This window comes from Hipposideros armiger, unplaced genomic scaffold, assembly GCF_001890085.2.
Source record: "Hipposideros armiger isolate ML-2016 unplaced genomic scaffold, ASM189008v1 scaffold_268, whole genome shotgun sequence".
Taxonomy (NCBI): Eukaryota; Metazoa; Chordata; class Mammalia; order Chiroptera; family Hipposideridae; genus Hipposideros; species Hipposideros armiger.
This window is the reverse complement of record NW_017731618.1, coordinates 181,098-190,985: the sequence shown is the minus strand read 5'-3', so window position 1 is coordinate 190,985 and position 9,888 is coordinate 181,098. Positions and strand designations below refer to the sequence as shown.

Below are 9,888 nucleotides of genomic sequence, written 5' to 3'. Positions count from 1 at the left end.
CTAAGATGTTAATTTTTCACATAATTTTCATATTTTTTTCACATTATGCAAACTTTCTCTTAAGTAACATTGTGTTTGAAATTTTATTTTCAAAGGAGATGCCATGATATAATGTTGTGGCAGGTGCTGGGGAGTAAGATTTGAGCAGAAATTACGTTTATGAGACTAGGAAAACAAAACAGTCATGTATTTTTCCAAAATGCTGCAAGAAATGAATTAGTATATTGTTGAGTCATTACCAGGATTGAAGAACACTGTGGACTTTGTTTTATAAAAGGCTGCAAAAAAAAATATTCTGAAGATTTTGGTAGATTAGTTTTAGGGGTATTCTTTTCTTAAGTGTAGTTTTTGCATTTTCAGCTGAACTGGATTTGCAAAACCAAGGGGAACATAACAAAGTTTAGGCCATTCATCTCTCAAACATTGTTAATGGTTAAATGTGGTGCAGCATTGGGCCAGTAGGCATGGCGCCACCATTTTAACTCTGAGGAAAAACCTTAGTTTTTTCTAGCTATTCATTTGAAGAATTTGGTTCTGTTTAGTCATGGTTGCCATCTAACCTATTTTCAGGGCATGCTGCCTGCTTGGTTTCATGTTTATATATTCATTTTAATTAAGGGTCCAGCTTGGATTTGGAGGCTGGAACTCATGATTTTTATATCTATAATCACTGTACAGTGGTGTAATGTTAAAAGTATGTTTTACACAAGTTATGTTAAAATACTATTATACACAAGTAAAATATCTATAAAAGTTGAATGGTTTGTTGTTAACCAGAGCATTATTTTCACATGTCAAGCCACTGTAAACAAACCTTAAATACAGAGAAAAAAATCTTGAAATATAACATTGTTGAATTTAAACAGAAATGGTTAAGAATTCAGAGAATTAAATAGTATGATGATGTTAATATAATAAGTATCATGCAGATATAAGTCCTTTATTTTACACAATTCTAAATGTCACATAATACAGACTGCCTTGCAGTTATGAACATAAATTTCACATCATCCAACAGTACTTAATGACTTTTAAAAACCATCTTAATTTATATAAATTGTATTCTTTTCATTAGCTTTTCTTCATGGAAGATATGTCCCACAGTGCCTACCACTGCACATTCTCTACAGTTTATAATGAGCATGTACTTCATAGCTTAAACTTTACAATCATTTGATTTTGAATAAAGTGACTTTTCCTGGGCTCTAAGTCAGAGTCCAGTTCTTACTTATTACCATCAAAAAAGCTACCTTAGCTCCTTATAAAATACGTGAACTATAAAGAGGTATGTGATTGCCTTACATGATTGTAGAGAGATGTCCACACTGGGGTAGAACAAGGGAAAATCTAAGAACCTTACACATCTTGAAATGACAAAGCTGCAGAATGATACAAATTTACTCTCTAGAGTGAGATCATGAGAATTCAGAAGCACTATATGTATAATATAAATAGTTTTCAAAGTATCTCAAGCATTATTATATATGATGGCTGAAATATTGAATAGTTATAAAGAAAAAAATGGCCTATCATTCTTGCAAAGATTTCATTCCTCCTGTAACATTTTTTTAATTTATTTCCAAGAAAAATCACAAGTTAAATGAAAATAGTGTTTAAGTTTTATTGAAATAGTATCATCATGTTTCAGGATCCATGTCTAGAATTCCTTTTTTCTATATTTATTGCTTCCTTCTTAAGATAAGAAATTTTATACCTAGGAATGGTAGGATTCCTAACAGTGCTCAGTAAGAAAATCCATCATAGGAAATTGGCCAGAGAATTACACAGAATGAATTTTACCTTTTGAAGTAGTTTTGCTGACGTATTAACTGTTTAAGTCTTTTTTTGGCCTCATGCCCTTTTCTGTGATACATATACTTCCATGAAATAATTGTCTTGAATCTTTAATGAGATGTGATGATGGGACTAATAACTCTGCTGCAGGAATGAAAAACAGTGTCTCGGTGACAAGAGCGATAAAATTATTTTCAGTAGTGAGTCAATGTATTTTCACTTTACAAGACACATAGCAGGCTGCAGTTTTGAAGTATCACATTTTCAATGAAGTGAAACTTATCTGAAAAGAGATCACATGATATTATCTGTATTACTTGTAAAAATCTACAGTGGTGTTCATTTTATTTATTAGAGATGAATTGCATGTCAAATAAATGCTGAGAATTTTTTATTGGTAATCTGCTAGGCAAATGAATCTTGGGAGTTCCTATAATGACATAGTGAAAAATTTTTATTCTTTTTCTGGAGTGGGGGGAATAGTGTTCCTTATGGTCAAATAATATTTTAAGAGTTTATATTTTAGAGTTAGCCAATAACTGGGAAACTTAACTTTTTGAAGATGAAAGCACATAGATGCATGGAAAATTGATTCCATTTTATAACATCTGAGTCTTCCATGTAGATAGGCCATGTGTCTCTCAGAGCCTTTACCTTCTAGTTCATCCTTAAAACACAAGCAACACTGTCCTAACCTGCTGACGTTATCTGTGAACCTGCACAAGTTAACTAGGACTCCAAATAAAGAGTTGTGAGAAGCCTGCATTATCCATGAACCTCAGAATGTATAAATGAACATTATACATTGGAACTGTAGTAATGGAAAACCCAGTTCACCCATTCAACCTTTATTTTTAGTGATATTTAGAAAGCAGTCACCTTTCCACATAGCAATATTTTTAAAAATATGTATTTCCTCAACAGAGAATAAATATATTTCTCAAAAGAAAATACTAAATCACAGAGTATACCACTTCTGGGGCCTTTGAGATGTGTTACTCTTCATGTAATATATTTTTTAAATACTCTATTTTTTAGAGCAGTTTTACATTCACAGTAAAATTGAGCAGAGAGTATAGAGGTTTCCTATACGAGTATGCCCTACTTCCCTTCACATGTACAGCCTCCCCCTTATCAGCATCCCCACTAGAGTGCTAATTTTGTTAAAATTGATGAACCTACACTGACACGTCATTATCATCCAAAGTCCATAGTTTACATTAGGGTTCACTCTTGATATCGTACATGATATAGTTGGGACAAGTTTATAATGACGTATAGTCACCATTATAGTATCATACTGAGTAGTTTCACTGCCCTAAAACTCCTCTGTGCTCCACCATATTCATCCCTCCCTCCCCTCTAACCTCTGGTGACCACTGATATTATTACTATTTCTACAGTTTTGCCTTTTCCAGCATGTTAGATGTTAGAATCATACAGCATGGGACCTTTTCAGATTGGCTTCTTTCACTTAGTGATATGCATGTAAGTTTCCTCTTTGTATTTTCATGACTGGATAATTCCTTCCTTTTTAGCACTGAATAATATTCCATTGTCTGGATGGACCAGAGTTTATATATTCACCCACTGGAGGACACCTTGGTTGCTTCCAATTTTGATGTTATGAATAAAGCTACCATAAACATTTGTGTGCAAGGAAGTTTTCAATTCCTTTGGGTAAATACTAAGGAGTGTGAATGCTGGATCATATGGTAAAAATATGATTAGTTTTGTAAGAAACAGTCAAGTTGTCTTTCAAAGTGACTACATTATTTTGCACTCGACTAGCAAGGAATGGGATTTCCTGTTGCTCTATGTCTTCACCAGCATTTAGCATTCTCAGTGTTTTGGATTGTGGCCATTGTAATAGGTGCGGAGTGCTATCTCCCTGTTTTAATTCACACATCCTTGATGACATATGATGCGGAGCATCTTTTCATATGCTTATTTGCCATTAGTGTATCTTTTTTACTGAAGGTACATTAAGCTACTTGTAACTATTTTTTTACTTGAGTTGTTTCTTTTCTTATTGTTGAGTTTTAAGGTTCTTTGTATAGTTACAGTCCTTTATCACATGTGCCTTTTGCAAAAGTTTTCGCCAAGTCAATCACTTGTCTTTTTTGTGCTGTTGACATTGTCGTTCACAAAACAAAATTTTAATTTTACTTAAGTCCATCTTATCAGTTCTTTCTTTCATGGATTACACCTTTAATGTTACATCGAAAAAGTCATTGGCAAAGTGGCCATCATCTAGCTTTTCTCCTATGTTATCTTCTAGAAGTTTTGTAGTTTTGTGTTTCATATTTAAGTTGGTGATCCATCTTGAGTGAATTTTTGTGAGGGGTGTAATGTCTGTGTCATTTTTTTTTTTTTGCTTGTGGATGTCTGAATTTTTCAACACCATTTGTTGAAAAAACTAGCTTTGTTCCATTATATTGCCGTTGCTCCTTTGTCAAAGATCAGTTGCCTATATATATAGTTGCCTAAATTGTCTATTTCTGGGGTCTCTATTCTATTCCACTTATCTGTCTATTATTTATCCAATACCATATTGCAGATTGCTTTGATTACTATAGCTTTATAGCATGACTTGAAGCTGGGTAGTTTTGGTTCTTCAACTTTGTTTTTTCCCTTCAATATTGTGTTAGGTTTTGGTCTTTTGCCTCTCCTTGTAAAGTTTAGAATCAATTTGTCAATATCCACAAAATAACTTGCCAGGATTTTGATTGAGATTGTCTTGAATCTATAGATTCTACTGACACCTTGACTATATTGAGTCTTCCTAGCCCGTGGAATATCTGTCTATTTATTTGATTCTTTGAATTCTTTCATCAGTGTTTTGTGGTTTACCTCCTAATGACCTTGTAAATATTTTGTTAGATTTATATCTAAGTATTTCATTTTTGGGATACTATTGTAAATGGTACATTTTTAATTTCAAATTGCACATGTTCATTGCTGGTATTGAGGAAAGTGATTGAATTTGTGTGTTAGCTTTACATACTGCAACTCTGCAATAATGCTTATTAGTTCCAAAAGGGTTATTTTTTTTCTATTCTTTTAGATTTTCTGCATAGACAATCATGCCATCTAGAAACAAAGATAGTTTTATTTTTTTCTTCCCAATCTGCACAACTTTTTATTTTATTTACTCATTTTATTGCATTAGCTGGGACTTCCATTACAATGTTGAAAAGAAGGGGCGAGAGGGGACATGCTTTGGGAATAGTATGGGGTAACTTAAGTTTTACTAAAACCGTTATGTCCAAAAGAAATATAATATGATCCTTGTTTGTAATTTGAAAAGTAAAAATAACAGGTAAAGTTAACTGTAAGGATATATGTAATGTAATCCAATGTATCCAAATAATAATATTATAAAATATATTGAGATATTGCATATTATTTTAATTTTCATACTGTCTTTGAAAATCAGAGTATAAAAAAAGAAATGTCAGTATGTAATTTATTCTTACAGAACATCTCAATTTAGATATTATATTTGCATTATAAATACATCTTCTTCTGTGCAAATTAAATTCCCTAATTCTTGGGTCAATGTGGTATTATTATTGAATTTAAAGTAGCATTGCATAAATTGAAAATCAACTTTATAGGTGTAAAACAAAGCATTCTTCAAATTTATCTTGTAGATTTTGCAGCAAACTTAACTGCTATTAATTAAAATTAAAATCTACATATTGATGCTAGAAAATGTTTTAAATTATTTTTACTAAATTGTATTATGTAAAGTTTTGATTTCCACTTAAATTCCTGGACCTGTCTACTAAGTCAAGACTGAGCTTTTCATTTCATTGGAGCTCCAAATTTAGCTTGTTTACATGCTGTGTGGTAGCAGTGGAAGAACATAGTTTACATCACCATGTTTTTTGGCCTTTGAACATTGAATGTTCGTCAGGCATTTCTTTTGTTTCAAACACTTTTGTAAAACTCTTCTGATACTTAATGTTAATACTTGATGTTAATGGAAATTGGTAAAGAATACAAGTTCACTAAATACAACATCTGTTCCCTTTAATAACTTCAGAAACAGATGATTCATACTATTTGCATGTATACACTCTCTTAATAAGTGTATCTAAGACATTTTGCATAGCTTGCTTCAGAAACAAGCTATAAGTATTTTGAGTATGATCACACAATGCAAAGTTGCAATAAGCAAAACATTAGCGTCTTGTTCTTTAATTTCATTAAGTAGCGGGAGCACCATCCACCATGATAAAAACTGAACTTTTCGTATCTAGCTAAAATTCTTCTTTAATAGATACGAGCTTCAAAAATATTCACAGCACGATTTCAATATTTTAGGCCGCCAATGGGCATTTCTCTATAAAGATTGACGTCCGAATCTACATTGAGACTGAGGCGATCAAGAACTTTATAGAGGGCTGTAGAGACTGTTCAGAGCACAGCCGCAGGTGCACAACACGCCCGGCAGCAGAAGCCTTTAACCACACCGCCCAGGGCCTCCCGTGGCTGGTGGTCAGCGCGTGTCTGGACTGCACGGAACTTTCAGACCACTTCCCGCGGACCCAGGGCGCCCCCAGAGACAGGGCATTGGAACCCGAACAGAGTGGACGAAAGCAGAGATGGTGTGAGCTGGAGGTGGCGGCAGCAGCGAACTGGCTCCGTTGCCTCTGGGTCCCCAGAAATGCGGAAATCAGCGACTCGGAGAAAGAGCGCGAGCTCCTCCCCACCGCTCCTGCAGGGGTGCAGGGGCCTCCCCTCCCGCCGGGGTCCCGCAGAGTTAAGGCCCAGAAGCGAGCAGCTCTTCGGAAGACCGGACTAAGCTGCGAGCCGCTGCGCGGCAGGCCAGAAATCAGAGACATACGGACGTCGAACAGTCCGCCCCGGGCATCCCCTGTCCCCGGGCATCCCCTGGCCCCAGGCCCGGCCGCCCCAGCTCGCCGCGCTCCCGGCCACAAGTTTGCCCCGCGCCCAACAAGTCAAGAGTACGGAGCTTCTCGCGGGCGCCGGGAAGAGGGTCCCTGCTCCTCGCTCGGGTTGGTCCGGGCATGGGCTGGCCGGGAGCCTTGCCCCATGTCTGGGGGTGGCTGCAGCTCGGCGGCTACTTCCTTGCAGGAGCCCAGATAAGAGCCAGAGCCCCAGGGCGCCTGCTTCCCGGAGCCGCCAGCGGGACACCGGACACGGCCTAAGGGATACCAAGGCGAGTCCAAGGCGCAGGGTGCGCACGCTGACACATCCACGCACGAACACACACACAGGCGGGCAGAGAGGGACAGAGAATTATTAGTGATGGTAGTGGAGATTTTTGGTTTCATACTAAAATATGTATCAGTTTAAACAATGTGGGATTGTTTCACAATGGAGCCTCTCCAATTTAAAAATAGCTGTTCACCCGCAGATCCACGGAGCCAAATAAAACGTGAGGTTTGTTCGCAGTTTTTTCGGTGAGTGAAAAGGAAGTGTGCCTAGTAAGGTAGGTGTATTTCATTTTAGTTCCTTTTTAATTTTAACCTCAATACCATAGGGGGCGCGCTGAGACCGTTCAGTGAAAGTCCCTGATTCATATACTGGTGTGATCTACAATAATACTCTGTGTCAGATGACCAGATCAAAGTTCAATTACTACAAAATACAACTCCCTTTAAACTACCTGTCAGCTATAAGTTATTTCTGTAAAAGTAGAGAATCTTTAAGTTCTCTGGCTTTAACCAGTATGGCCGAGGTTGAAAATAGACCGATTCTTAGGCCAAGCCACCTGTGTTTCATGTATTGTCTAACTATATAAACAACAGACTTGTGAATGTAAATTAATCTCATAATTAATTTGGCCTGAATTTTGCCACTGAGATAGTAGGAAGAGTATGAGTGCAGGCGAATAGATCTATCTATAATATCTATCTATTTATCTATCTATCTAGCATCTATCTAGCATCTATCTATCTACTTACCTACCTACCCACCTACCTACCTACCTGTCTATAAAGACTTTGGTACTAAATTTCCGTGACCCTGGTAGAATACAGATAGTCCTTAAAGCCTTTCTTTCTATCTCAAAGTATTCTTAGATAAAATGCTTAAAAACATGCATTGCGCATACGTGGTACAAACGAACTGTAACAATGGATGTTCTCTATCAAAAGTGTTCCAACTTACTTTTTCTAAGGTAATGGAAGAGTTGCTCCATTTTGTTGAGCAAAGAGAGAAATCATTACAGGGTTATATGCACAATATTTTGTATTCGTAATCACAAACTGCTTCTAGCTTTAAATAAAACTGTAGTGCGAAATTATTATTTTTCCAAAAATAACTTCAAAGGGATGTGTATTTATGGTTGTAGCTTGTGAATCACAAAATGATAATTTATGATGACATACAAAATGTGACCAAGTCTTTGGTGCTTCAAAAAATATAAATGCAAAATTAAATTGATGTTTAGTATGACACTTTTTCTCAACTTCAGTTTTTTTTTTTCATTTTAAAACATTGTTATTGAGGAAGCACCTCACCCAGGGCTGCGGTGGCAGTGGTCGCCTTGATGCCTGTGGGGCAAGGTGGCTGACTGCCAGGGTAGGAGCGGCCCCGGGCCCAGAATCTCAGCGGACACTGCTGGAGCGCGGCCTGCACAATGGCTACCTCTGCTGCCTTCTCTGAGCATTTCGAGAAACTACATGAGATCTTCCAGGGCCTCCATGAAGACCTAAGAGAGGTGGGTGCCTGCATGGCTCCTGGGGACTGCAGGGACGGATGTTGTGGGGTTTTTTACAAATTGAAGGCAAGACCCTCCACCTGCAAAAAAAGATTAAGACTCACTTTATTGTGATACTCGCTTTGTTGGGGTGGCCTGTAGCCCAATCTGCAACTATCTCCAAGAAGAGAAGTTGATCAGAGATTTTGATGAAAAGCAACAGGAAGCAAATGAAACGCTGGCAGGGATGGAAGAGGAACTACGTTATGTACCCCTACCTTTTCGTAACCCTATGATACCTAAGCTTCAAACCTACCGGAAGGACCTTGCCAAGCTCCACCGGGAAGTGAGAAGCACGTCTTTGACAGCCACACCTGGGGACCAAGGAGACGTGAAGTATGGTACATACACTGTAGAGAATGAGCGTGTGAGTCGGCTAGTCTCAAAGGGCGTTGCTTCTGCAAGGCACTGACAGCCTGAATCGGGCCACCCAGAGTTCTGAGCGTTCTCAGATTGGCTCAGAAATCACAGAAGAGCTGGGGGAGCAATGTGAACAGCTGGAACGTACCAAGAATAGACTGGTAAACACAAATGAAAACTTAAGCAAAAATTGAAAGAGTATCCTGTCAATGTCCAGGACAGTGACAACTAACAAGCTGCTACTTTCCATCGTCACCTTTGCTGGATGGTGCTAGCCATCCTGGGAGGCCTGGTTTACCACAAGCTCTTTCACAAGCATTGAACTTCCAACAGGGAAGGGTTTATGGACCAGAGCTTTGACTCTGTGAATGAATGGTGTTAGAGATGTGGAATAAACTTATTGCTGCTGTGAGCTAACATTTCAAGGATGCACCGTGTGGCTGGACTGGGAGGAGGAGGGTGGGGTTGGGAGAGATGGAAAGCCAGTTAAACACGAGGAACAGCAACAAGACTAGTGTGATATACCAAGGTAATAAATGTCCTTCATGACTTCTTTAAAAACAAAAAACAAACAAATTGAACATTGTTATTGAACTAATCTTTCTTCAACCCCATAATGATCAGGCTACAATTTTAAGTTATGATTATGCCAAATTTCATTTCTTAATCTGGAGAAATTACGCCATTTGAGTAATACAGGGGTATTCCTTACATTCAAGATTTAGTTTCTAATTTTATTCACAAGTACAGCAGTATTTTTGAAAAATAATCTCAGGTTTTACAATACATAGTTAATACTACTAATTAAATAGCCTTGAGGTTGACTCAACACACACTATTTTAAATTTCAAAGGAACTCATCCATTTTTTTCCTGCCTGTGCTTAATGTACAATATATAGCGAATGTTATCACAAGTTAGATATAACAGTTTAGGAAAGAGTGAGATGAGAATGGGTGGAGAAGAAGAAGCTGTGTTCGATTTTAGATAAGATATTTG

At 37.5% G+C, this 9,888-nt stretch overlaps 1 pseudogene; it reads left to right on the top strand.

Annotated features, from left to right (window-relative positions):
- Positions 1–8,289: 8,289 nt before the first annotated feature.
- LOC109390434 (vesicle transport through interaction with t-SNAREs homolog 1B-like) lies at positions 8,290–9,283 on the top strand (annotated as a pseudogene).
- The last annotated feature ends 605 nt before the right edge of the window (positions 9,284–9,888 follow it).